Below are 12,173 nucleotides of genomic sequence, written 5' to 3' on the forward strand. Positions count from 1 at the left end.
GGTGGGCGAAGCTCCATTTCCCACGGAGTGGAAGACGGCGCTGATAACTTTCATCCCCAAGGCGGGCAAGGCCATAGATACGGATAACCTAAGACCTATTTCTCTCACCTCGTGCGTGGGCAAACTGATGGAAGCTATGGTCAGAGACAGACTATCTGAGTACCTAGAAAACAAGCGAGTCTTCGCCGACTCGATGTACGGCTTCAGGCCAAATAAATCGGCTCAGGACATCCTGCTGCAGCTCAGCAGGGAGGTACTAAACCCGATCGAACATCCGAACGGGGATAAGATAGTGCTGGCCCTAGATCTGAAGGGAGCCTTCGATAATGTGACACATGAGGCGATCCTCACACACCTATCAGAGACGGGATGCGGCAGGAACGCTTTCGAGTATATGAAACGCTTCCTCACGGACAGACAGGCCTACGTGAAGATCCAGAACGCGGAACACGGCCCCTTTCTATTAGGCACGAGAGGGACGCCACAGGGAGCGGTGCTATCCCCCTTGCTTTTCAACTTGGCAATGAAGAACCTGCCGGTCCACTTGGAGAAAGTCCCGGGTGTGCAACACGCGCTGTACGCGGACGACATCTCCATTTGGGCCACGCAGGGCTCTCTCGGTGAAATGGAGGCCAGCCTGCAGGAGGCGGCCACCGCGGCGAACGAGTACGCGAAAAGATGTGGCCTTCATTGCTCCCCTCAAAAATCCGAATTCGTGCACATTCGCCCCAACAAAAAATGCACAAACAAGATAGAATTGAGACTTGGATCGGAACCGATACCCGAAAGAAAAGAAATTAGAGTCCTAGGTCTTTTCATCCACCAGCGTCGGCTGGCGACGACCACGCTCGACAAACTAAAAAAGGTGGGAGATCAGGTGGGCCGAATGGTCCGCAGAGTCTCGAACAAGAAAGGGGGACTGCGAAGCAAAGACGCCTTGCGGCTGGCCAATGCCTTTGTAACAAGCAGAATCCTGTACTCGACCCCCTATCTCCGCCTGAACAAACACGACCAGAACATCATCGAGGTGATAATACGCAAAATGGCGAAGAAGGCCCTCGACCTCCCGATCACCACGTCTAACCTGAGACTCCAAGGTCTGGGTATGACGAACTCCTTCGATGAACTTAGAGAAGCCCACCTCACAGGTCAATACACGCGATTATCGCAGACGCCGTCAGGACGCCGCCTTTTGGCCCGTCTGCACATAGAACACACGACTCTCACCGAGGAGAGAGTAAGACTCTCTCAGGAATGGCGTTACGCCCTGCACGTAAGACCACTCCCAATTAAGATGTCCAGGGACGACCACGAGGGTAGACGCAGGGCCAGGGCAGAGGCCTTAGCTCACCACTACGGAAGGAAACCCGGGGTATACTATGTGGACGCATCCGGCCCGCACCATGGCGGGTGGTACACGGCGGCAGTGATCCACGAGTCCAAAACGGTGAACGGGCTCACCTTCAAAGCCCGAAGCGTCACTCAAGCAGAGGAAGTCGCCATCGCTTTAGCGGCAACACACTCCGATTCCAAGACAATCATAACCGACTCGCGAGGGGCGTGTCGGAACGTCCAACAGGGCTGGGTCCCGTACCTGGCCTACCGGCTACTGCAAAATAGCTCGTACGTAGGAGGTCCATCCCACCGCTTCATAGTCTGGGCTCCGGCCCACTCGGGGCTAGGAGGAAACGAGGCAGCAGATGCAGCCGCCCGCGCGCTCTCTAACCGGGCAACCTCGTCCCCCGCCTCCTCTGAAGAAGTAGCGGAAGCCACGCCGACCTACACTTACAAGGAAATAACACAATTATACAAAGATAGACATAAACTGTACCCCCACCCGTGTAAAGGATTAACGAGAGCGGAGGAACGCCTGTTCCTTCGCCTTGTCACGAACACCATGATGTGCCCGGCCTCGCTAACGCACTTTGACCCTGCCTTTTCCGGGGAGTGCCCGCACTGTGGGGAGAGGTCCTCGGACCTCTACCACATGGTGTGGGCGTGCCCCTCCAACCCTGCTTTTACTCCACACCCAAACCCCACCCGGGAGGACTGGGAGGCGACCCTACTCGCCTGCTGCGACCTGAAAGCCCAAAAGGCGATGGTCGCACGAGCTATGGCGGCAGCGGAAGCCACTGGGGTCCCGTACTAGGGACTCCACCTAGTGTTTGTGAGGGGAAGGGCACTAAGCCTGACTCCAGAGCACCCTCCATGTAACTCCCTCTTTTCAGAGGAAATAAACGTTTTTACCACCACCACCGCGCGGCCTTTGGCGCTCAGGCGAAGGAACCGCGGCGCACGTGCGCTGCCTGCGCCGCATCGGCGGAGTTTCGTCACGAGTGCCCCTGCAATTTCTATGACAATAAAAAAAATATCAGGCGGATGTCCGCAGTAGCTTCGTCAAGAATGCAATGGCAATATGAGGATCTCGTACAGTACGTCGCGCACACAAGTGAGAACATACGTTGGCCCAAAGGATAGCGAATGCGAGAGAAAAGAAAACTAAAGCAGCTCGGTTGGCCAACTACCATGTGTTAGAGCTTCTGCGATTGAGTTACAAATGCCTACAAAAGTGCCATTATTCGAGCCGTACGCAGTTTTACGATTACTCTTGCAATCGCGGTTACGCAAAGAAAATGCAAACGGCAGACGAAGTTTAAGCGACACTGTTAATCACCAAAATTAAATTAACAGTCCAAAGAGACAAACATTCCCGTTTACTAAAAATACGACATGGGAACGAGCAATAGTCGAATAAGTAGCGGAGACGTTTCGATCGTTACAGACACCTGACACGTAAACATGACCTCACCACCATACTATAGACGGGCGAAACTTCACACAAAAGGGGCATTTACTCCTCCAAGGCGGATTCACATGAGCCTCCACCAATGGGCCCGCACTGACGTCATGAGCCGGTAGGCCGGTGACCCCGCCGATGGAGAAGACGGCCGCCCGCGCATCGAACTGGGCCGAATCGCGTCAGTCGTGTGCGTTTGCCCCTCGTCAGAGTGAATTCCCAAACAGTTTGTGGCGGTCTACGATGCCGGAAGTATTATTGCGAGCTTACGATGTACCATTTGTGGTGCGTGCGTTTATTCTGAGCCGTGATCCGGCGACGAAAGACTGCGGCGAGCATCGCTGACGCTCACTACGCGAACTGGCGACACTGCAACCTTGCAAAAAAAAAGAAAGCCGTGAAAGCAACAAAAAAAACTATCACTTTCTTGAAGATAAGTTTGTGAAAACACAAAACTAAAATATATAACTCTTATGCTATTTAAAACCAAGATTATTTATTTAAAACGATGAATGAAGCATTTTCTTACCTTTCCTACCTCGATCGTCTTCTCGCCCCAGGTTTGCAATGGTTTCGATAAATGCATTTTTCAGTACTTGTAGAATAGCAACTGATTAATTTTGAGCTCGGAAAACAAATAATAAATGTGCCGTCCGGCAAACCTGGACTTTAGTCTACCAAGGGAACAGGCTGGCTTCAGGAAGCGATACTCTACAATGGATCACATCCATGTCATTAATCAGGTTATCGAGAAATCCGGAGAGTACAATAGGCATCTCTATATGGCTTACATAGATTACGAAAAAGCATTTGATTCAGTAGAGATCCCAGCAGCCATAGAGGCATTGCGTAATCAAGGAGTACAGATCGCTTACGTAAATACCCTGGAAAATATCTACGGAGATTCCACAGCCAGAAAGCCGCTAGGGGCCATGGAGAACAGACGCGCTCCACATGGACTCCCGCTTCTCGTGCCTGTCAACCAGGATCACGGCCAGCGACCAACTTAATTTTGCCAACTGCATAACCGGCTAGACGAGAGAAATCGGCGGACACTAGCCACCATCAAGTGAGTGTCATATTTACTGATTTCTGCAACGGCTGCACAGCCGCCTAGCTAAACACAACGCCGAACGAGCGGCTGCAACCCCGTGGCCCGTGCTCGCGCCGCTCGAGCGTATCTGCGAGCACAGCACGGGCGCCTGCCCACGCAGCGACGAGCTCTCGAGACAGCAATCTGGCTTCAGGCAAAAGCGCTCAACGGCGGACTCCATCGCATATGTGGTGGCCACCCTGGAGGATGCCAGGGGCAGTGGGGTCGTCGCCATGCTGTTGCTCCTGGACGTCCAGAGTGCCTTTGACCGGCTGCCGCCCGAGGTGATCGAGGCTGCACTGGACTGCTTAGGCGTCACCGGATGTCTCCGGGGCTTCATCTCTGCCTTCCTGGTGGGCCGGAGTTTTCGTGTACGGGTAGACAAGGTGCTCAGCGATCCCAGAGACATCACCTCCGGTGTCCCGCAGGGATCAGTGCTGAGCCCTTTCCTCTTCCACCTGGCACTGGCAGGACTCGCAGCAGCACTACCGGCTGACAGCCGCTACCCAGTCTGCTGCGCTATCTACGCAGATGATGTGGCGCTGTGGATACTAGGACCCAGGAGAAGCATCGCTGCCATCCGGGGCTCTCTACAGAGGGCATTAGAAGCGGTCATCTCCTTCCTCGGTGGCACTGGCCTCTCCGCGTCCCCTGTGTTACGTTTCGCCTACGACGCGCGGTTTAGCCGGCGCGGCTGCAACAAAGCGGCAGACATTTTGGCCCATTCGGCGCCGCCGCTACGCCTCCCCGCCAAGCGCGTCCAGGCATGTTCCGATGCCACGTGTCTTCATGTGCGTGTGTGAGTGTATGTGCATATTGGTGCCCACGCTTGTCGAAGCGCGGCAGCCGGGGAGAGGAGCTCCCAACAACTGTGAAGCGAGGGGGTCCGACCGGCGCCGATACGACAGTGTGAGCCACCTTCTCCTCCCCATTGTGCCCGACCGGCGCCGACACGACAGTGTGAGCCACCTTCTCCTCCCCATTGTGCCCGAACGGCGCCGGCACGACGGCTGCGCCACCTTATCCCATTGTGCCCGAGCGGCACAGTCACGTGCTCGTCTATAGAGGGGTTCCTTCTTGCCCTCAACTGCGAGAGTATAAAAACAGCTGCCCCCGGACGCCAAAAGAGGGGCTCCGATTTCTTCTGTTGAGTAAAGTGCACTCCCGTCTCTCTACTTCGGTCAACCTGACCGCCAACTCTTTGCGATGTTAGAATAAACAAGTTGTTTTGTTGTTACCAGTCGACTCATGCTTTGCCGGGACCTTCGGATGCTTCCAGTTGTACCCCAGGCCGCCAGGCCAACGCTACCCTTGGGGCTTGCGACCCAGGTGCAACAACGGGCGTCAGCGCCGAGTTCCCAACAACTCGTGCCAACGGTACGATTCAAACAACTGTCTGCCAGCGGTGAGATCGCGACAACGGAGGCCAGCAGCGAAGAGATGCAGTTGACTGTATGCTGAGCAGCTCAACGACCATCCGGGAGCAGTGCAACGAGCCCTGTGTGATGACTGGTTGCCTGCAGCGGAACGACTGCGCTGAAGTCTTGGCTGCGAGGTTTGGTGAGTGCGGGACTTTCTTCTTCTGAGCTTTGCCAGGCTTTTGTTAGTGTCAGAAACAGAGCTGGTAATTGTGGTTGTCGTTGCTGCCGGGTTAGTTTGCGGCAAGACAATAATAGGGTGTAGAGAAAGCAGCATTCAGAGCAGCCATGGATTTGAAGTCGTTGCGCAAACCGAAATTGCTGGAGCTTGCAAGAGAGTTGGGTCTGGATGTCTCAGACAAACTCAGAAAACCAGAACTGCTAAAGGCTATTCTTGAGTTAGAAGCTGAGGATGACGAGCTGTCGGAATGCCTTGAGACCATTGAGGAGAGGGCAAAAAGACATGAGCGCGAACTTAAAGAGCAAAAAGAGAGACAGGAGCGCGAACTTAGGGAGCAAAAAGAGAAACAGCAGCGCGAACTTAAAGAACAGAAAGAGAAAGAAGACCGTGAACGTAAAGAAGAGAAAGAAAAAGAAGAGCGTCAACACGCTTTGAAAATGAAGCGTCTCGAGATAGAGATGGAACGCGCTCGTAATGGAAGTCAGGCACACGGTGCAGGAGAACGAGTATTGTTCAAAATGACTGACCTGATGCGGCCGTTTAAGCTTGGCGAGGACATTGGTTTGTTCCTGGTTAACTTTGAGCGAACGTGCGAGAAGCAGGGGTTCTCTCGGGAAACGTGGCCACAGCGCTTGCTCACTTTGTTACCCGGCGAGGCGGCCGACGTAGTCGCTCGCTTGGATAGAGAGGAGGCAGAGGATTTCGACAAAGGGAAATCGAGTCTGCTAAAAAAGTACAGGCTGTCAGCAGAGGCTTTCCGTCGGAAGTTTCGGGAAAATGAGAAAGGCAAAAGTGAGTCATATACAGAGTTTGCGTACAGGCTTATGTCAAACATGCAGGAGTGGCTCAAAGAAGAGAAAGCGTTTGGTGACCACGATAAAGTTCTGCAGTGTTTCGGGCTAGAACAGTTTTATAGTCGGTTACCGGAGAACGTGCGGTACTGGGTCTTGGATAGGCCAGACGTTAGTACAGTGGCTAAAGCCGCCGAGCTAGCCGAGGAGTTTGTGACGCGTCGGGCTCGCGGAGCTAAGGACGGTCAAAAGGGTGAATTTGGCTCCAAGTTTGAGAGGCCAAAGTTCACACCCATGAGAGCCAAGGGGAACACACGTAGTGCGGATGCGAGTGAAAGCAGTGCGACCGAACCTAAGGAGACAGCGGCAGCCGAAGCCGAACGCAGAAAGCGGTTCGAGACGAGGCAAGCGCGCGTTTGTTATACGTGCCAGAAGCCGGGTCACTTTTCGGCGCAGTGTCCGGAAACAAAACCAAAAGTTGTGTTTTTGTCAATATGCAGCACTGACGAGAACATGAAGCTTCTCGAGCCTTACATGCGAGACCTCCTCGTGAACGGGAAAGAGTGCCGAGTGCTTCGCGATTCCGCAGCTACAATGGATGTAGTTCACCCGTCTTACGTAGAACCCCATATGTTCACGGGCGAGTGTGCATGGATCAAGCAAGCCGTGGAAGCTCATAGCGTGTGTCTGCCAGTAGCAAAGGTGCTTATCAAACGACCTTTCGGAGCGCTTGAGACGGAGGCCGCAGTGTCATCTATGCTGCCTCCCCAGTACCCGTACCTATTTTCGAACAGGTCCGATCACCTCCTGCGCGAGAAGGGGCTTTTGTTTGGTGAGGCTAGCGTTCAGGCATTAACCAGATCGAAGGTTCGGGAGCTCGCTGCAAAGGCGGTAGTTGCGGGGCCGACGTTATCAAACAATGAAAAAGGGTCAGAGGCGCAGCAAGCCGATATTCAGAGCACGCCTGAACTGAATAAAATTGAGTCTGTAACGTTAAAGGCACCAGATACTGGAGAGGAAAATCCCGATGCGGGAAAGTTAGAAGAGCTATCTGCAGATTTGCTCATCGCGCCTACGTCAGACGGACTTAATAGGTTGCTAAAAGTCAGCCGGTCGGCTTTGATAGCCGAGCAAAAAAAGGATGGCAGCCTAGAAAACGTACGCTGCATTGTCAAGGAAGGTATCGCCAAGAAAAATGCTCGTTTTGTGGAAAGAGGTGGAGTCCTGTACCGGAAGTATCTAGACCGCAGAGGAGTGGAGTTCGATCAGCTGATCGTGCCTCAATGCTATCGTCAGGATCTGTTGCGCTTGTCGCACGGGGGTTCGTGGTCCGGACACCTAGGAGTTAAGAAAACTAAGGACCGTCTCTTGCAAGAGTACTATTGGCCAGGGTGTTTTCGGGACGCAGACCACTTCGTGAGGTCATGTGACACCTGTCAGCGGGTGGGCAAACCAGGGGACAAATCGAGGGCGCCGTTGAGATTGGTACCTATCATTACGGAGCCTTTTAGACGGCTCGTTATTGATACAGTGGGACCTCTGCCGGTAACAGTCACGGGGTACAGACACATTTTGACTGTGATCTGCCCAGCGACAAAGTTCCCTGAAGCAGTGCCGCTTAAAGAACTCAGCTCAGTTGAGATAGTCAATGCACTACTGTCCATATTTGCGCGAGTTGGTTTTCCTGCGGAAATCCAATCAGATCAGGGCACAGTGTTTACTAGCGCTTTGACGACAACTTTTCTCGAAAGGTGTGGGGTAAAGCTGTTACACAGCTCAGTGTACCACCCACAGTCGAATTCCGTTGAGAAGCTCCACTCCGTCATGAAGCGCGTGTTGAGAGCATTGTGTTTTGAACATCAAACTGACTGGGAGCTGTGTCTGCCTGGGGTGATGTTTGCATTACGGACCGCGCCGCATGCAGCTACGGGGTTTTCGCCAGCTGAGCTGGTGTACGGTCGCTCGCTTCGGTCTCCGCTTCGCATGCTTCGAGAATCGTGGGAAGGCAGGGGCGATGACCCAGTCGTGGTGGAGTACGTGCTTAAGCTCCTCGAACGCTTAAGAAGGGCACAGGAGTTGTCAGGTGAAGCAATGGCAAAGGCCCAGCAGAGGGCCAAGGTTTATTATGATCGGACCGCCAGGGCCCGTCGTTTTGAGGTGGGCGATGAGGTCATGATATTGCGCACATCGCTAAACAACAAACTAGACGTGCAGTGGGAGGGCCCAGCACGAATTGTTCAGAAACTGTCGGACGTTAACTACGTGGTGAGTCTGCCAGGAAAGCGGAAAGCACAGCAAGTTTACCACTGTAATCTGCTCAAACCTTATAGACAAAGGGAAGCAGTGGTGTGCATGATGGTAAACGTTCCTGAAGAGCTTCCGGTCGAGCTTCCGGGACTAGGCTCAGTGACGAACAGGGAAGACACCGATCAAGTCATTAGTGACTTAGTCAGTGGATCACCGCTGTCGCCTGAGCAGAAAACCGAACTACACCAGCTCTTACAAGAGTTTCAAGGTCTGTTCTCTGAGAGGCCTGGTAGGACTTCTGTCCTTACTCATGACATAGAACTTACCTCCCCAGAGCCAGTACGATCCAAGGCGTATCGGGTGTCACCCCGCCAGAACGATATTATGGAGGCTGAGGTAAAGAAAATGCTACAGCTCGGTGTTATTGAGGCAGGTGAGAGTGATTATACCTCCCCTTTGATTTTAGTTGAGGTACCGGGCAAGGAACCTCGTCCTTGCGTCGACTACCGCAGGCTTAATTCCATCACTAAGGATCAAATTTATCCGATCCCTAACATCGAGGAGCGCCTTGAGAAAGTTAGTAGCGCTCAGTTTATTTCCACCCTAGATCTTGTCAGGGGTTATTGGCAGGTTCCACTTACAGAAGAGGCTAGTAGGTATGCGGCGTTCATTTCACCAATGGGAACATTCCGTCCTAAAGTGTTGAGTTTTGGTTTGAAGAACGCGCCATACTGCTTTTCAAGCCTCATGGATAAAGTGTCGCGGGGACAGCAAGAATTCGCTTTACCGTATCTAGACGACGTAGCGATATTCTCCGCATCCTGGTCTGAGCATATGGCACACTTGCGGGCAGTGCTAACCCGCCTGCGCGAAGCGGGCTTGACAGTCAAGGCTCCTAAGTGCCAGTTAGCACAGGCCGAGGTTGTCTACCTCGGTCACGTGATTGGTCAGGGTCGTCGCCGCCCCTCTGAAATAAAGGTGGCCGCTGTGCGAGACTTCCCGCAACCGCGCACGAAGACCGATATTCGGTCGTTCTTAGGTGTCGCCGGCTACTATCAGAGGTACATCCCCAGGTACTCTGATATCGCGGCTCCCCTGACGGATGCTCTAAGAAAAACAGAGCCGCAAACAGTCGTCTGGGACGAGACAAAGGAAAGAGCTTTTAGCGCCCTAAAGAGTGCCCTAACAAGCCAGCCTGTGCTACGATCGCCAGACTATACAAAAGGGTTCGTTGTTCAGTGCGATGCTAGTGAGCGAGGCATGGGCGTTGTACTGTGCCAACGGGAAAATGGAGAAGTAGAACACCCCGTCCTGTATGCTAGTCGTAAGCTGACCAGTCGTGAGCAGGCGTATAGCGCCACCGAGAAAGAGTGTGCGTGTCTCGTGTGGGCCGTTCAGAAATTGTCATGCTATCTAGCCGGCTCGAGGTTTATCATTGAGACGGATCACTGCCCTCTCCAATCGCTGCAGACCATCTCTCCCAAAAATGGCCGCCTCCTGCGCTGGAGCCTCGCTTTGCAACAATATTCCTTTGAGGTGCGTTACAAAAAGGGGAGTCTCAACGGTAACGCCGATGGCTTAAGTCGAAGCCCCTAACGTAGGAATCAGCCTCAAAATTGTTTGTTACTGATGTTTTTCTTCCTGAGGCAGGATTTTTAACATATTGCTTTTGTTTAGTGTTTCAAAGTGATGACATGCTTTCTAGTGTAATTTTCCAATTTGTGGACGCGTTCTAAGTGCTGCTAGACTACTGTAAGGAACTAGGCAGTGGTATAGAAGGGGAAAGAGCCTGGCAGGGCTTAGTGAGGGTTGTGCCGTGCTTGCTGACTGAGCGGTTGAGTTTCAGCGTAGTTCTAACGCTTGCCGGGAACGAGAACAAAAATGTGAACTCTCCCGAAGTCACTTTGCAGTGTCCTGTGCGAACCTGAACGAGAGAACGAGGCCTTCTCTGTGCGCTGCGCTCAAGAAACGTCGAGGGACGCCCGACTTCGGTTATGAGCATCATCGAGCGACATCCCTCCGGACAGCGGATGCAGTCCCCTGACCATCGGGATCTCCTTCCCCCGGCGGGGCGGTCTGTTACGTTTCGCCTACGACGCGCGGTTTAGCCGGCGCGGCTGCAACAAAGCGGCAGACATTTTGGCCCATTCGGCGCCGCCGCTATGCCTCCCCGCCAAGCGCGTCAAGGCATGTTCCGATGCCACGTGTCTTCATGTGCGTGTGTGAGTGTATGTGCATATTGGTGCCCACGCTTGTCGAAGCGCGGCAACCGGGGAGAGGAGCTCCCAACAACTGTGAAGCGAGGGGGTCCGACCGGCGCCGATACGACAGTGTGAGCCACCTTCTCCTCCCCATTGTGCCCGACCGGCGCCGACACGACAGTGTGAGCCACCTTCTCCTCCCCATTGTGCCCGACCGGCGCCGACACGACAGTATGAGCCACCTTCTCCTCCCCATTGTGCCCGAACGGCGCCGGCACGACGGCTGCGCCACCTTATCCCATTGTGCCCGAGCGGCACAGTCACGTGCTCGTCTATAGAGGGGTTCCTTCTTGCCCTCAACTGCGAGAGTATAAAAACAGCTGCCCCCGGACGCCAAAAGAGGGGCTCCGATTTCTTCTGTTGAGTAAAGTGCACTCCCGTCTCTCTACTTCGGTCAACCTGACCGCCAACTCTTTGCGATGTTAGAATAAACAAGTTGTTTTGTTGTTACCAGTCGACTCATGCTTTGCCGGGACCTTCGGATGCTTCCAGATGTACCCCAGGCCGCCAGGCCAACGCTACCCTTGGGGCTTGCGACCCAGGTGCAACAACGGGCGTCAGCGCCGAGTTCCCAACAACTCGCGCCAGCGGTGCGATTACAACACCTGCAAAGACAGAGGCACTACTTGTACACCCGCTAGCCTCCGCATGCCTCTACGTGAAACAGCTGCACATTGCAAACACCACCGTCCCATGGAAGCGGCAGGTCACGTATTTAGGCCTAACCATTGATCATCGGCTCTCCTGGATTCCTGCTGTCAAGGCTGTCACCTCCTAGTCCGAAGAGTCCAGGGGACAGTGAGCAAGATGCAGCAGCGTGGTCGGGGCTGCACCGTCAAGTGGGCGCTGCGGATGAACCAAGCGGCGGCCACTTCCATCCTGCTATATGCCCTGTCGCTGGTTCTACTATCTCCAGCCAGGAAGCAACAACTCGAGAGAATGCACAGGAGTGCAGTTAGGAGCATCCTAAGTCTCCCCAAGCACTCTCGAATTGCTGCCACACTGGCTGAGGCTGGCGAATGGCCACTGTCGCTGCACATGCTCCAACGTGCCCTTGGGCACATTGACCGTCTGCACCGTGCTCCAGATGGTGGGGCTCTGCTCTGCCGACTGCGGAGCCAGCCACTATCTCGCATGGGGGGCCTCTGTCAGCTCTACGAGGAGCTGATTGTACAACGACCAGTGCCCGTGGTCACACCTCCGCCACACGAGAAGCCTCCAGAGGTGCACCTATCCCTGAATTGAGCATCAAAGCGCCGGACGCCAGCAGCAGCACTACAACAGGCAGCTACTGGCAAACTCCTGGAAGAGCTGGACGGCAGGCTGCTCGTGTACACGGATGGCTCCGTGCTCTCCAATGACTCCGATGCGGCGGCATGTACGAT

Source organism: Dermacentor variabilis, chromosome 6, assembly GCF_050947875.1.
Source record: "Dermacentor variabilis isolate Ectoservices chromosome 6, ASM5094787v1, whole genome shotgun sequence".
Taxonomy (NCBI): Eukaryota; Metazoa; Arthropoda; class Arachnida; order Ixodida; family Ixodidae; genus Dermacentor; species Dermacentor variabilis.